General features: G+C 46.1%; 1 pseudogene; it reads left to right on the top strand.

Annotated features, from left to right (window-relative positions):
• Positions 1 to 2501: 2501 nt before the first annotated feature.
• LOC123778522 (thioredoxin pseudogene) lies at positions 2502 to 2825 on the top strand (annotated as a pseudogene).
• The last annotated feature ends 10420 nt before the right edge of the window (positions 2826 to 13245 follow it).

Genomic DNA, 13245 nt, shown 5'->3' with positions numbered 1-13245 from the left:
ATTTTGCACCCATCAAGCAAAAACTCATTTTAGCTTCTTTGTTAAAAGAAGCAAATAGAGGTCGTGGAAAATAAATATAAATATATATATTTTTAAAGCTGAGTTGAAAGCAAAATGAATATGGCTGGACAACACAGTAGTAAGCTAAAAGATTAAAACAGAATTTCTCCTAGAAATTCTAAAAGGACAAAGAGAAGGTAAATGACATGGAGAATACATTCAAAAGTTCCAGCACCTGCCTAATAGTTCCAGAAAGAAAGAAGAAAGTGAAAGAGAGAAGGGAAACAGAGAGAGAAAAAATAATCCGAGCAGCAATGAAAGAAAAATTTCCAGTGCTTAAAAACAAAAGCCTTCTGTATGGATCAATATAGGCTGATTGTGCTGTGATAACAAACCACCCAAATCTCAACGGCTTAAAACCACAAAGGTGTGTTTTCTCATTCTAGCTACCTATCTATTGGCTACTGTCCGTCACAGGTCAGCAGTGGGCTCTGCTGGTTGTAGTCACTCTAAGACTCAGGCTGGCAGGAATGTTGCCCATCACTGTGGCAGAAAGGAAGAGAAAGCTCAGTGGGTCTCACATTAACGGTTCAATGGTCCAGCCCAGAAGCGATATGTACTCGCCAGTCATGGCCTAGAACTCATCACATGGCCTCACCCAAACACTAAGGAGCCAGGAAGTACAATCCGAGCATATGACTGGAACTATTTAGTGAATAGAACTGATGAGTAATGATCAATTATACCTTTGGTTTCCGTTAATGGGATACCATGGATGACTCTCAAAAGCATTATGCTAGGTCGAAGAATGCAGACCTAGAAGATCATATATTGTTTGGTACCAGTTATTTATGACATCTGTAAGAGGCAAAATGATAGGGGTCAGAAAAGCCAGATCAGTGGTTGCCAGAAGCTTGTGGGGAGGAAACTAACTGCAAAAAGGAACAAGAGAACTATTTGTGGTGATGAAAATACTCTCTCTTGATTATGGTGGCGCTTATATGACTGTGTAAGTTTCTCAAAAGTCATAGAAATGTATGCCTGAAAAGAGTGAATTTTACTATGTGTCATTTTAGCTCAATAAATCTTGGAGGATAAAAGGTTAAATAAATGGCTTTTTCATTCATAAGATATTTGAAAGAATTACTGGAGGTTATTCTTCAGCAAAGCAAAAATTAAATTCAAGTAAACAGAGTACAAGAAACAGTGTAGAGCAAAAAAATAAAATAAAACTTAAACTTGTATTTTTAAAATTATGATTTTTAGAAGATTTTTATAAAAGTAAAATATTAAAAAATAGAGTTTTTAAAAACTAATGTTAGAAGTCTTATAATTAAAAATAGCAGTCCCCTATCTGGCCCCCACACACCCATGCCATGCCCCTTATTAACTGACAGCGCTACCCACCTCTTCCCAGAGGTAATCCCTTTCACATTTTTAGTTATTACTTCTATTTATCTCCAAATTTAAAAAAAAACAAAAACCTCTCTCATTATACATATTCTAAAATCATCAACTTCAGATATCATCTATTGACTTACGTTGGAATGATTTTACTTGGAGCCTGGGTGGCTCAGTCGGTTGAGCATCTGCCTTCAGCTCAAGTCATGATCCCGGGGTCCTGGGATTGAGCCCCGAGTTGGGGGCTCACTGGGGAATCTGCTTCTCCCTCTGCCTCTGCCCCTCCTTCCCACTTGTGCTCGCTCATGCACACACACACTCTATCTCAAATAAATTCATTAAGTAAAAAATTAAATTATTCAAAAAATGATTCTACTTTATTTTGTTAGACACCTCTTTCCTCCCTCATTTTACTAATACAGTTAAGTTATATTTTGTTAAATTCATATTCAATATTTTTATTATTTTGGCCACAAAATTATTTTATATTATTTATTTTATTTTGTTTTGTTTTATTTTATTTTTTAGAGGGAGAGGGAGAATGTGTGCATGTGCACACAAGCAGGGGGAGAGGGAGAGAGAGAATCTTAAGCAGGCTCCACACCCAGCGCAGAGCCCAACTCATGACTTGATCTCATGACCCTGAGCTTGTGATCTGAGCCAAAATCAAGCATTGGATGCTTAACTGACTGAGCCACCCAGGCGCCCCTGGCCACAAAATTATTGTGCACTAAAATTTCTTTTCCTTGTTTCTTTGAACAAGAAATTGTTGAAATTTTTGTTTTTCCTGGAGTTAACAATTGCCTCACTTTTCCCCCATTTGTTTAGCTTTCTTTGAACCTATGGTTTAAGACTTCCCATACCATCCAGTAGTTTTGTTAAATATATCTCAATACAATTTTGACAGACTCGATCCTGTCAGATTTTATCAGCCTCAATTTTTCCCACTGAAGTCCTTTGTCCTAACAACATGGATCGATTGTTGTCTAGGCTTACTGCATAGCTATTGCACTGGGACCTCCCTTTCCAAAGCTCTGTATGGTGCTTTGGATCCCCTCTCATTGGTTTTTACAATTGCTTGTCAGACCCCAGCCACCAAAATGGTGAAGCAGATCAAGAGCAAGTATGCTTTTCAGGCAGGAGATAAACTTGTAGCAGTTGACTTCTTGTTCACATGTTGTGGGCCTTGCAAAATGATCAAGCCTTTCTTCATTCCTTCTCTGAAAAGTGTTCCAACATGATGTCCCTTGAAGCAGATGTGAATGACTGACTGCCGGGATGTTGCTTCAGAGTGTGAAGGCAAATGCATGCCAACCTTCCAGTTTGTTTAAAAAAGGACAAAAGGTGGGTGGATTTTCTGGAGTTAATAAGGAAAAGCTTGAAGAATGAATTAATCTAATCATGTTTGCTGGAGCATAACCAGCCATTGCCTGTTTAAAACTTACAATTTTGGGGTGGGGGGCGCCTGGGTGGCTCAGTCAGTTAAGTGTCTGCCTTCAGCTTGGGTTGTGATCCCAGGACCCTGGGACTGAGACCCATATTGGGCTTCCTGCTCAATGGGGAGTCTGCTTCTCCCTCTGCCCCTCCCCTCCACTCATTCTCTCTCTCTCTGTCTCTCTCTCTAGTAAATAAATAAAATCTTAAAAAACCTTATAATTTTTTCATTTATTCAAAGGAAATATCAAGCATGAAGACTATATACCCAACTACCCTCTGATTATAAGTGACAATAAAACATCAATTCTACCTTTTATAAGAAAGAAACACACAAATATATTTCCTGGACCCCTTGACTTTGTCTGTCTTGGTGTACTTTCTTGTTTCATAGGAGTACATCCTCCAGTAGCCTCTGCAGAAAGGTCATGGGAAGCAGAATTTTGGGGAATTTGCACATCTAAAAGTGATTTTATTTTACCGGCACATTCGTTTGATAGTTTGGCTGGGTAAAAAAATGAAGGTGAGGGTGGGGGAAAGGGATAGACCGGTGATGGGTAGTAAGGAGGGCACATATTGCATGGTGCACTGGGTGTTATACACAGCTAATGAATCATCGAGCCTTACATCGAAAACCGGGGATGTACTGTATGGTGACTAACATAATATAATAAAAAATCATTATTAAAAAAAAAAAAAATGAAGGTGAAAAATCATTTGCCCTCTGAATTTGAAAGATATTGCTCCACTATCTTGTAGCTTCTGATATTGTTTTTGAGGCATCCAATATCATTCTTTTTTGTTTGTTTGTTTAAGATTTATTTATTTATTTATTTATTTGAGAAAGAGAAAGAGAGAGTGGGTTGGGGGAGGGCCAGAGGGAGAAGGAGAGAGAAAATCTCAAGCAGACTCCCCACTGAGCATGGACCCAACACAGGACTAGATCTCACAACCCTGAGATCATGACCTGAGCCAAAATTAAGAGTCAGACACTTAGCTGACTGAGCCACAGGTGCCCCTCCAATGCCATTCCTATATTGTTGTGTTTTGTTTTTGCTTTTGTTTTTTTTCCTCCTGTGACCTGTTTTTCTCTCTGGGAGCCTTAGAATCTTCTGTCATTAGTGTTCTGAATTTTATGATCATGTGTCTTGGTGTGGATCCCCTTAAAATGAATGAGGTTGGGCACTCTGTGGGCTCTTTTATTTTTTTTTTAAGATTTTGTTTATTCATTTTAGAGAGAGGGCATGCGGGCAGGGGAGGAGCAGAGGGAGAGGGAGAAAGAATCTGATGCAGATTCTGCACTGAGTGTGGAACCTGACGCAGGGTTCAATCCCACACCCATGAGATCGTGACCTGAGCCAAAACCAAGAGTTAGATCTCAACTGATTGAGCCACCCAGGCACCCCTCTGTGGGCACTTTTAACGTGAAGTTTTGTGTCATTATGTGAGGGATATTTTGTTATATTATGTAATTGATTATTTTCTCCCTTTCATTTTTCCTGTTCTCTCTTTCTGGAACTTCTATTAGATATTGGAACTATTGGATCAATTCTCTGATTTTATTATATTTCCCGATTTTTGTCTCTCTGACCTTTTTTTTTTTTTAAGATTTTTTATTTCTTTATTTGACAGAGATAGAGACAGCCAGCGAGAGAGGGAACACAAGCAGGGGGAGTGGGAGAGGAAGAAGCAGGCTCATAGCAGAGGAGCCTGATGTGGGGCTCGATGCCATCACACTGGGATCACGCCCTGAGCTGAAGGCAGACGCTTAACCGCTGTGCCACCCAGGCGCCCCTCTCTGACCTACTTCTAGGGGAATTTCACCAAAATTTTAACTTATGCCACATTAAAACTCTTTTTCTTAGAGGTCTTTCTTATTTTTGGAGTGTTATTTCTTTATAGAGAGAGCACCCAGTGCCTGTTTCAGAGATGGAATCTCATCGCATCTCTCTAAGAATATTACTTTGAGTTTATTTGAAATTATCTTTTGCTCCCTGAATTGTTTATGTTTCTTTTTCTTCTTTTTTCCATTGGTTTGTTTTGAACTCTCTCTCCATGAGGGAAGCTTTCCTCAAAAGTCTGGATGCCCCTTAGAATGACCACTAGGAGCAGCATGTGTGGCAGGAACTTGGCTCATCAAGTGGTGAGTCAGTGGGTGGCCAGGGAGCTTTTAGGTTGGAGACTCCTACATGTCACAATCTGGAGGTCTTTGCTCTGAGTGGTTCAGATTGCACAGAGGAGCTCCAGTTGCCTTCTGGGAAAGGATAAGCCTGGCTACTGAATCTCTGGAGCAAGGCCAGGGAAGGGGGCAGTGGCCTTGCTGTTCATCTGTCCACTGCCACCAAACTCTCTGCCTGCAGCTTCTGGCAACTCACTCCCTGCACTCCTCCGTGCTACTGCCCATGGGTCTGGAGCCTCTCTGGTGTAATTTCTCCAGATGCTAGACCTCCTGTCTCCAGAGGAAGGGAGAGAGGGTGGTTAGCTGAGACTGAGCAGGATGGGGGTGGCAACCTAGAGGTCTGTTGCATATACGGACTTTCACCCAAGCCCCGTCTTAGTCCCCTGCTCTCTGCAGTAGCTGCTGCATCCAGTTCCTGATTCTTTCTGGGATTGCGGGAGGGGACTGGCTTGCCTCTCGCTAGATTCTACTTCTCCAGCACTTGGGTCTGATCTTTCTCCACCTTGCAGAGCTCAGTTGCATTTCTCATCCTCTTTCCACTTTGTATATTGCCGTTTGGGGCTACAGATGTTGTCTTATTTCACTAAATATGGATTTGCCGCTTCTGCTTCTTGTTTTCTTGTACTTTGGGGGTGATTTTGGTGGAAAAGAAAGGGGTGAACATGCCGTTATTTTACAGTAACAAAAACGTATCCAGACAGGTTTTTTTTCCCTTAATTTGGCTGGTTTGCTGATGTCTAAAAAATTATATTTCATATAAACATGAGAATGTTAGAATTTTCTTGAACTATCAGAAGGTCTGACAACAATGGGCCCTTATCATTTCCACCTGGTAGCAGCTGGAGCTCAGGAGCAACTGTCCCCTTTAGACACAGCATGGGTGCCCCATTTCCCGCAGTTCCCACCACTCCCGATTGTCCCAGTGTGCTTTTGCTTCTTTACATTACCTGCCCGGCTCCTGCAGGCATTTGAGTTTGCATTCCCTGCCAAGCTGTGTGCCTCTCAGGGGAACAAGTTAGTGGGAACTCTTCCCTACTACGGCTGTGGGAAGAAGACAGCCACGGAAGAGGAGGGCTGCAGAAGGAAGAACATGTTAGGGGTCAGACCAAGGTGGGGAGGAAATTGAAGAAGGCAAGAGAGCTCTGGGGACAAAACTTTCACAATTTAGGATGATTAATGCCCACCTCCTGGGGTTGATGTGAGGATTGAGTGAGTCAATATGTGTGAAGTACTTCAAACAGTGCCCGACATCTGGTATGCCATGTTGGCTTATTATTATTTTTATCTGTTCGGTTGGTTGGGGTATCATTTACTACAGGAAAGCTCTCTCTTTGTACAGTTCCATGAAGTTGAACAACCATATATAGTCATGTCATCACCACCGCGACCAAGACGTGGGCTGTTTCTGGTACCCTACCCCCTCCACACACACAGAGGTTTCCCTCATACCCCTTCCTTTCCCCCCAGCCCCCGGCAACCACAGATATGCTTCTTGTCCCTCCTGTTTTGCTCTTTCCAGAATGCCATACAAATGGAATCTTTCAGTACATAGCCTTGAGTCTGGCTTCTTTCATTTAGCAAATGTATCTGAGATTCTTCCCTATTCTTCAGTGTCTCCGTAGTTATGCCTGTTATTTTTCTTTTTTTAAGAAGGATTTTGTATGTTTATTTGAGAGAGAGAGAGAGCACAAGCAGGGGAGGGTCAGAGGGAGAAGCAGACTCCCCACTGAGCAGGGATCCTGATGTGGGGTTCAATCCCGGGACTCTGGGATCATGACCCCAGCTAAAGGCAGATGCTTAATTGACTGAGCCACCCAGGTGCCCCTGTTTAAAAAAATTAGGGGCACCTGGGTGGCTCAGCTATTAAGCGTCTGCCTTCGGCTCAGGTCATGATCCCAGGGTCCTGGGATCGAGCCCTGCATCAGGCTCCCTGCTCGGCGGGAAGCCTGCTTCTCCCTCTCCCACTCCTCCTGCTTGTGTTCCCTCTCTCGCTGTCTCTGTCAAATAAATAAATAAAATCTTTTTAAAAAATTATTTAGGGCTCCCTTCTCAGTGGGGAGTCTGCTTCTCCTCCCTCTGCCCCTTCTCATGTGCCTTCTCTCTCTCGCTCACTCTCTCAAACAAATTTTAAAGATTTTAGAAGATTTATTTATTAATTTTAGAGACAGAACATGAGCAGGGGTAGAGGGAGAGGGGGAGAGAGAGAGATTGAGAATCCTGAAGCAGACTCCCCACCCAGTGTGGAGCCCAACACGGGGCTCAATCCCAGGACCGCGAGATCATGACCCGAGCCAAAATCAAGAGTCAGCCACTTGACCGACTGAGCCACTCAGGCGCCCCTGTTCCTGCTTATTTGGGAGGAGGATTTCGTGTTATGAGCACACCACAGTTTGTTCATTCACTCGGCCATCGAAGGCCATTTTAGTTGTTTCCAGCTTGGGGTGATTATATAAATAAGGCAACTCTAAACATTCGTGCACAGGCTTTTGGACATCTTAATTTCTCTTGGATAAATATATGTAGGAGTGGGACTTCTGGGCAGTACGGTACGTTGATGTTTAACTTTATAAGAATCTGCCAAACTGTTCTCCAAACGGCCGCACCATTTTAGCTCCCACCGGCAGTGTGGGACGGCAGGAGGGGCCTGGCTGCTCCGCACCCCCGAGGGCACTCGGTGTGGTCTGTCTTCTCAGCTACTCCGTGGGGGTGTACTGGCACCTCACCGTGCTTTGGACTTGCATTTCCCTAATAACTAACGATGTTCAGCCTCTTTCATGTGCTCATCTGCTTCCTATCTATTTTCTTCGATGAAATGTCTATGCCGATATTTTGCTAGGTTTTCTCCTTCTTCTTCTTCTTCTTCTTCTTCTTCTTCTTCTTCTTCTTCTTCTTCTTCTTCTTCTTCTTCGGGCATGGGTGTTTGCTTTCTTATTATTGACTCTTGGGAGTTCTTTATATATTCTAGACACAAGTCCTTTATCAGATATGTGTTTGGCCAAGGTTGTCTGCCAGTCTGTGGTTTGTGTTCTCATAGCAGTGTCTTTAGCAGAGCGGAACTTTTGAATTTTGATGAAGTCCAATTTTATTAACTTTTTCTTTCATGGTTAGCGCTTTGACGTCATGTTCAAAAAAGCTCTCCCTAAACCCAGTCACAAAGATTTTCTCCTATGTTTTCTTCTAGAATTTTTGGAGTTACATTTTGGTGTAAGATCCATTTTGGGTGAATTTTGCTCTAAGGTGCAGGGGATGGACTGAGGTTCATTCCTTTTGCAGGTGGATGTCCAATTGTTCCAGCATCGACCGTTAAATATTTGCAATGAGTATTAACACTATCAGGATTCCCAGCGTTCTGGGGGCCGGCAGTCACCAAGAGGGCATCGTGGCCCCACTGTCCCTCCAGTCGAACAGCTGGGGATGGCTGCAGTTCTTTGCTGGCAAAGGAACTGGTTTCAGGTCGCTTTACCTCCTCTCTCTCTTCCTGAAATCTCTTGCATAAAACAAACCATGAAAGGGCAGGGGTGGCTTAGTGGTCTGGCAACGTCCCTTTGAAAATAAACAAGTGCAGAAACTGAAAGCCAAGGGCCATCTCTGGGGACTACTTGGAGAAACAGTTTGGGGCCGGTGCATCCGCTGCGCGTGGCTCTCCTGCCCCTGCCGGAGGCAGGTCGGATATGGCAAAGCCAAACAGGATCCTGATTGCTTCAGATGTCACCCCTGGCCAGGGAGACCACCCCCACCTCCAGGCCTTTGCAGAGAGGCCGCGCTGGTGGGGAGTGTCTAATCGTGGGGGAAGCCGGAAGAGGTCCAGGCTAAACGGCCCTCACTGTTTGCACAATCGGCCTCACGCATCTATGGAGCGGTGACCTCTGTTTTATAGATAGGGAAACTGAGGCAGGGGGAGCTCTGTGTGTGCACGCACAAAGAAATAGATGAGTGTGAATTTGGGATTTGGGGAGGACAGCTTTATTGAGGTATAACTTACATCCCATAACATTTCACCCACCTGAAGCATACAACTTGATGAGCTTTGAAGAAATTCACACAGGTGTGTGATCCTGACCACAATCCAGTGTTAGAATATTTCCAGCACGTCCTGCCCTTTTGCAGTCCATCCTTGTTGCTCCCAGTCCCCGACAACCCGGGCTTTACCTTCAGTCACCAGAGTTTTGCTTTTTCTAGAAAGTTCATGCAAATGGAATCATGCAGTGTGTAGTCACGGTGGGATTTCAAGCCAGAATCTAACATGGAAGCCAGAGAGCCAGGACCACAAGCACACCGTCACCAAAGGCTTTCCTCACCTGCTGTGTCTCCAAACCTGCACATCTTCCAAATGAGGCTACACGGGGGTCCCCCTCTCAGGGTTGAGGCCAGGGTGAGATGACATCATGGGGGGTCCAATATCTTGCATAGTCATCATACTCCATGGAAACTGGAAACAGACCGAATGGCCAGCAGCCGGAGAACGGGTAAGTACCTTGTTGTGTCTTTGCCCTATGGAATCTTCTCTAGCAAGGGGAACAGACTCCAATGATGTGCAAGCATATCGATAAAGCTCACAAACATCACATAGAGTGGAAGAATCCAGATACAAAAGAGCACATCCTGTGATTCCATGAACGGAAATGTCAAAGCCAGGCAAAACACACCTGTGCAAACAGAAGGAGGGAGAGCGGTTGCCCTTTGGGGGTAGTGCCTGGAAGGGATAGCGGGGGGCTGTGCAGCTGTAGTCGGCGTGGGCAAGTTCATTGAGCTACACCTTTACGTGGTGATAAACACTCCAGAAAAGTCTTGCATGGTGCCTGGCACATAGCAGGGAATTATTATTCTTGTTCTTTCATCTACATGGTGTTTCCATGGGAAAGTGTGGTCCACTCCAGGGGTTGGCAAACTTCTTCTGTAAAGGGCTAGATAGTAAATATTTTTGACTCTGCAAACCATACAGTCTCTGTAGCAACGATTCACCTTTGCTGTTGTATCGAGAAACCATCCAGGGATGATACGTAACTGAACCAGCATGGCTGTGTTCCAATAATACTTTATTTACAAAAACAGGTCGTGGGCTGGATTTGCTGACCCCTCATCTAGTGAAAGGCTGAATTCCAAAGCCCCCTTCGCTGAGTCCCTGTTCAGTCCCTTCCTTGGCCCCCGTTTTCCTACCTGTATAATGGGAAGGCTGGTTTCTGCTCTAAAGTACCACACAGAGGTCAAATGAGCTCATAAGCGAGGAGCCCTGAGGGAGAAAAGAGCAGGAATTAACAGTCTCTTGAGATTCTTTGGTGCAAAGCGAATTGCTATTTCTGCCAAGGTCTGAAGACAGAAAGCCATTGGCCCCAAGTCACCCAGTGCATCCATGGGGACCAGTGTCCCAGGGGTATCCTGGAGGGAGTCAGAACCCACAGGCCTGGCACCACATCCTGGTCCCTGCCCCCCCAGAGGCTTTTCTCTCAAGAGCCTGTGGAGGAAGAACAGCGGTGAAGAGGGAAGGCTGGAAAACTGGGTCCCCAGTGGGCTGTTCCTCTGAGACCCAGGGCCCCAAAGCTCCCCACTTGGGCCTGCTTTACTGAGCAGCTAGCGAGTACAACAGGGATGTGTCCTCAAATCTCCTCAGCCAGGAGTGTCTTCCCTTCTTCCTGTCTCCTGGCAGGCTTCTACTCATCCTATAAGGCACAGTTCAGGCTATCCTGGGTGGATAACCCCCAGGGTCAATCACTTGGGGAAGAGGCTGGTCTTCAGAGGGTCAAGTATAATTCAGAAGGCAAGCCCACAGCAGCCGGGGTTGGGCAATTCTTGCCTCTCCCTGTGCCTCATTCTCTAGGAGCAGGACATCTGGAGTCTAGACATGATTGAAAATAGTAACTATAATAGCAATAACAGTAGCAGCTAACATTTATTAAGATTTCCTACGTGCCAGGACCTGTCCCAAGCACTTCAATTCATTTAATCCTTGTAACAACCCGAGTAGGCACTTCCCACTTTATAGATGAGAAACTGGGGCCCAGAGAGGTTAAGATTCTTACCTGACGTGACACAGCTCTGAAGTGCTGGAGCTCTGAGGATGACAGCAGTGGCTGTTTGAGAAATCCAAAACGGGTCCGTGTTATCCTGTTTATTTCCTTTTCTTGAACTCTGAGTCATCTAAGTCCTTGTCACATGGGAGCATTAAAAGGGGGAAGTTGGGAGGGGGGAGAGAGAGACACTCTCTCCAAGGGAATGACACCATCAGGAGTCAGAGCTACCATATGGGCAACCACCCCTCCTCTGGATTCATCCAGGACACTCTCTAAGCCCTGGGACAGACAGCTCGGGCTCATGTGGGAGAAGACCCAGGGAAAACGGACCCAAACCATCGAGGGCATGTATCGACTCACGGGATTGAGAAGTTCAGGAGGAGGGCTGGCTTCAGGGCCGGCTGGGGCCGAGTGTTCAAATGCAGCTCTCAGGAAGCTCCAACTCCCATCTTTCCACTTGTCCTTGGGTTCACTTCTTTGTCAAGCAGGACTCTCCCAGCATTGCTGCAAAGGTGGCCCTCTAGGGAATTCCCTAGGGACTACTTTAGGACTCTTTCCCAGCAGTTCCCACAGAAATCCCAGGGCTGACTCTCACTGGGCCATGTCGGTTTACGTAGCCATCCCTGAACCTACCGTGGCCAGGGGGAGGGACCGTGGGGATGGTACCAGCCTCCATCGCCTGGCCGCCCCTGGGACTGAGTGGGCAGGGGTGACCCCTACTGGCAGGAGAGGGGAACGCAACCCACAAAGAGCAAGGTGTCTATTAGGAGCCTCTGGAAGGAAATAAAGCATTCCTCACTAGGGGATGGTTTGACTGGGCCTTTAAGGTATGCAGTCCCTCCTTGGTCTTGACTGTGGACCTCCATGACCCCTGTTGGCTTAGTCTGGGCTAATACCTGGACCTGAGTTTCTCTACCTGCCTCTCCCAGCCCACCTGACTCCACCCCACCGGGCTGCAGTACTGAGTGCCTGGGAGCACTTGGCCTTTTGCCAACTCCTGGCCTCCTGCTTGGCCTATTGCCCCAGTTCCCTAGTTGCTTTGTCCCCATCTCTAGTCGGGCTTTTTCCAATCCATGCCATTCCCTGGAAATACTACTCCCAGCCCAGCAGAGCCCTGGCTCAGAAAGCTCCAGCCTGCTCCTTAGCATCAACAAGGAAAAATGAGCTTCTTAGCTCCATGCCTGGACTCCTTCCACTTAGAAACCTCCTGACACCACCCCCTCATCAAAATGCACCTCCCCTAATTCCAAACTGTGTTGGCCATCCTGACACACTGGCTCATTGCCTAGAGGGAAAGGCTCAAGCTTGAGTCACCGCTGCCCTGGGCCCAGCACACAGGATGCTCACAGGAATACCCGCAAAGCCTACACTTCCAGCTCTTGCGCATGACTGCTCCTCCATTAATGGACGTGAGAGGAAGTCAGCTCCACAACGGACAGGAAACTGAAAGCGACGGAGAAGGCTAGACAGATACAGAGAGAGTGAGAGAACGACTGAGAAACATAATGGCGGGGAGCAGCGGTTGGAGACAAGGGTGGTGGATCCAGACAGACAAGTCTGGAAGGAACTTCATCCAGGACAGAGAGGCAGACATACAGGGAAGACATTAAAGAAGAGAGCCAAAGGGTGTGAGCTGAAGCACATCTTTGGTTAAGCAAACAAGGCTCCTATGATTTCTGTTTTGTCAAGTTGAACTTCTCTATCAGGAGTTCAGTTTATTTCGCTGAGCAATCAATCCTGGGGAAAACATTAGAACATGTTAAAAAGGAAGGGGGTGAGGAGGAGAGGCAGACAAAACAAAGGAGAACGTTTGCCTCCAGGTGGGTCAACACGTGAGTCTTGGCAGCCCTGGCTAGAACAATAATCTCACCACCCTCCTCCCCTTGCAGGCGGCTCAGCCAAGTTCAAGTTTCAGGTGGAAGAAGAGGCAGTGAGACAGGCCAGAGAAAAAGAACTAGTCAACTCCAGGGAGGGAGAGAAATGTCCCAGCTGCTGGGAGGGGAAAGGGTCCTGGGAAGGCTCTGGCTCTGGCCACAAGTCACTTAGGACAAGTCAAGACAAAGCTACAATCCACTTCTGGGCTGACCCCTCAGAGTCCCTGCCATGAGTCACAGCCTCCCACAGTCAGGACATGGCAAGCTATCCCTTGACCAGGGAGCAGGCATGGCCTTTCCAGGAGGACTCTGCCTGGCAATGTGACTGGGCCATGTTCTCACGTCAACA

The sequence above is a fragment of the Ursus americanus genome, chromosome 30 (assembly GCF_024610735.1).
Source record: "Ursus americanus isolate L20-20 chromosome 30, mUrsAme1.1.p, whole genome shotgun sequence".
In the NCBI taxonomy this organism is placed as follows: domain Eukaryota; kingdom Metazoa; phylum Chordata; class Mammalia; order Carnivora; family Ursidae; genus Ursus; species Ursus americanus.
Note: the sequence above shows the minus strand (reverse complement) of the source record. Positions and strands in the feature narration are given on the sequence as shown.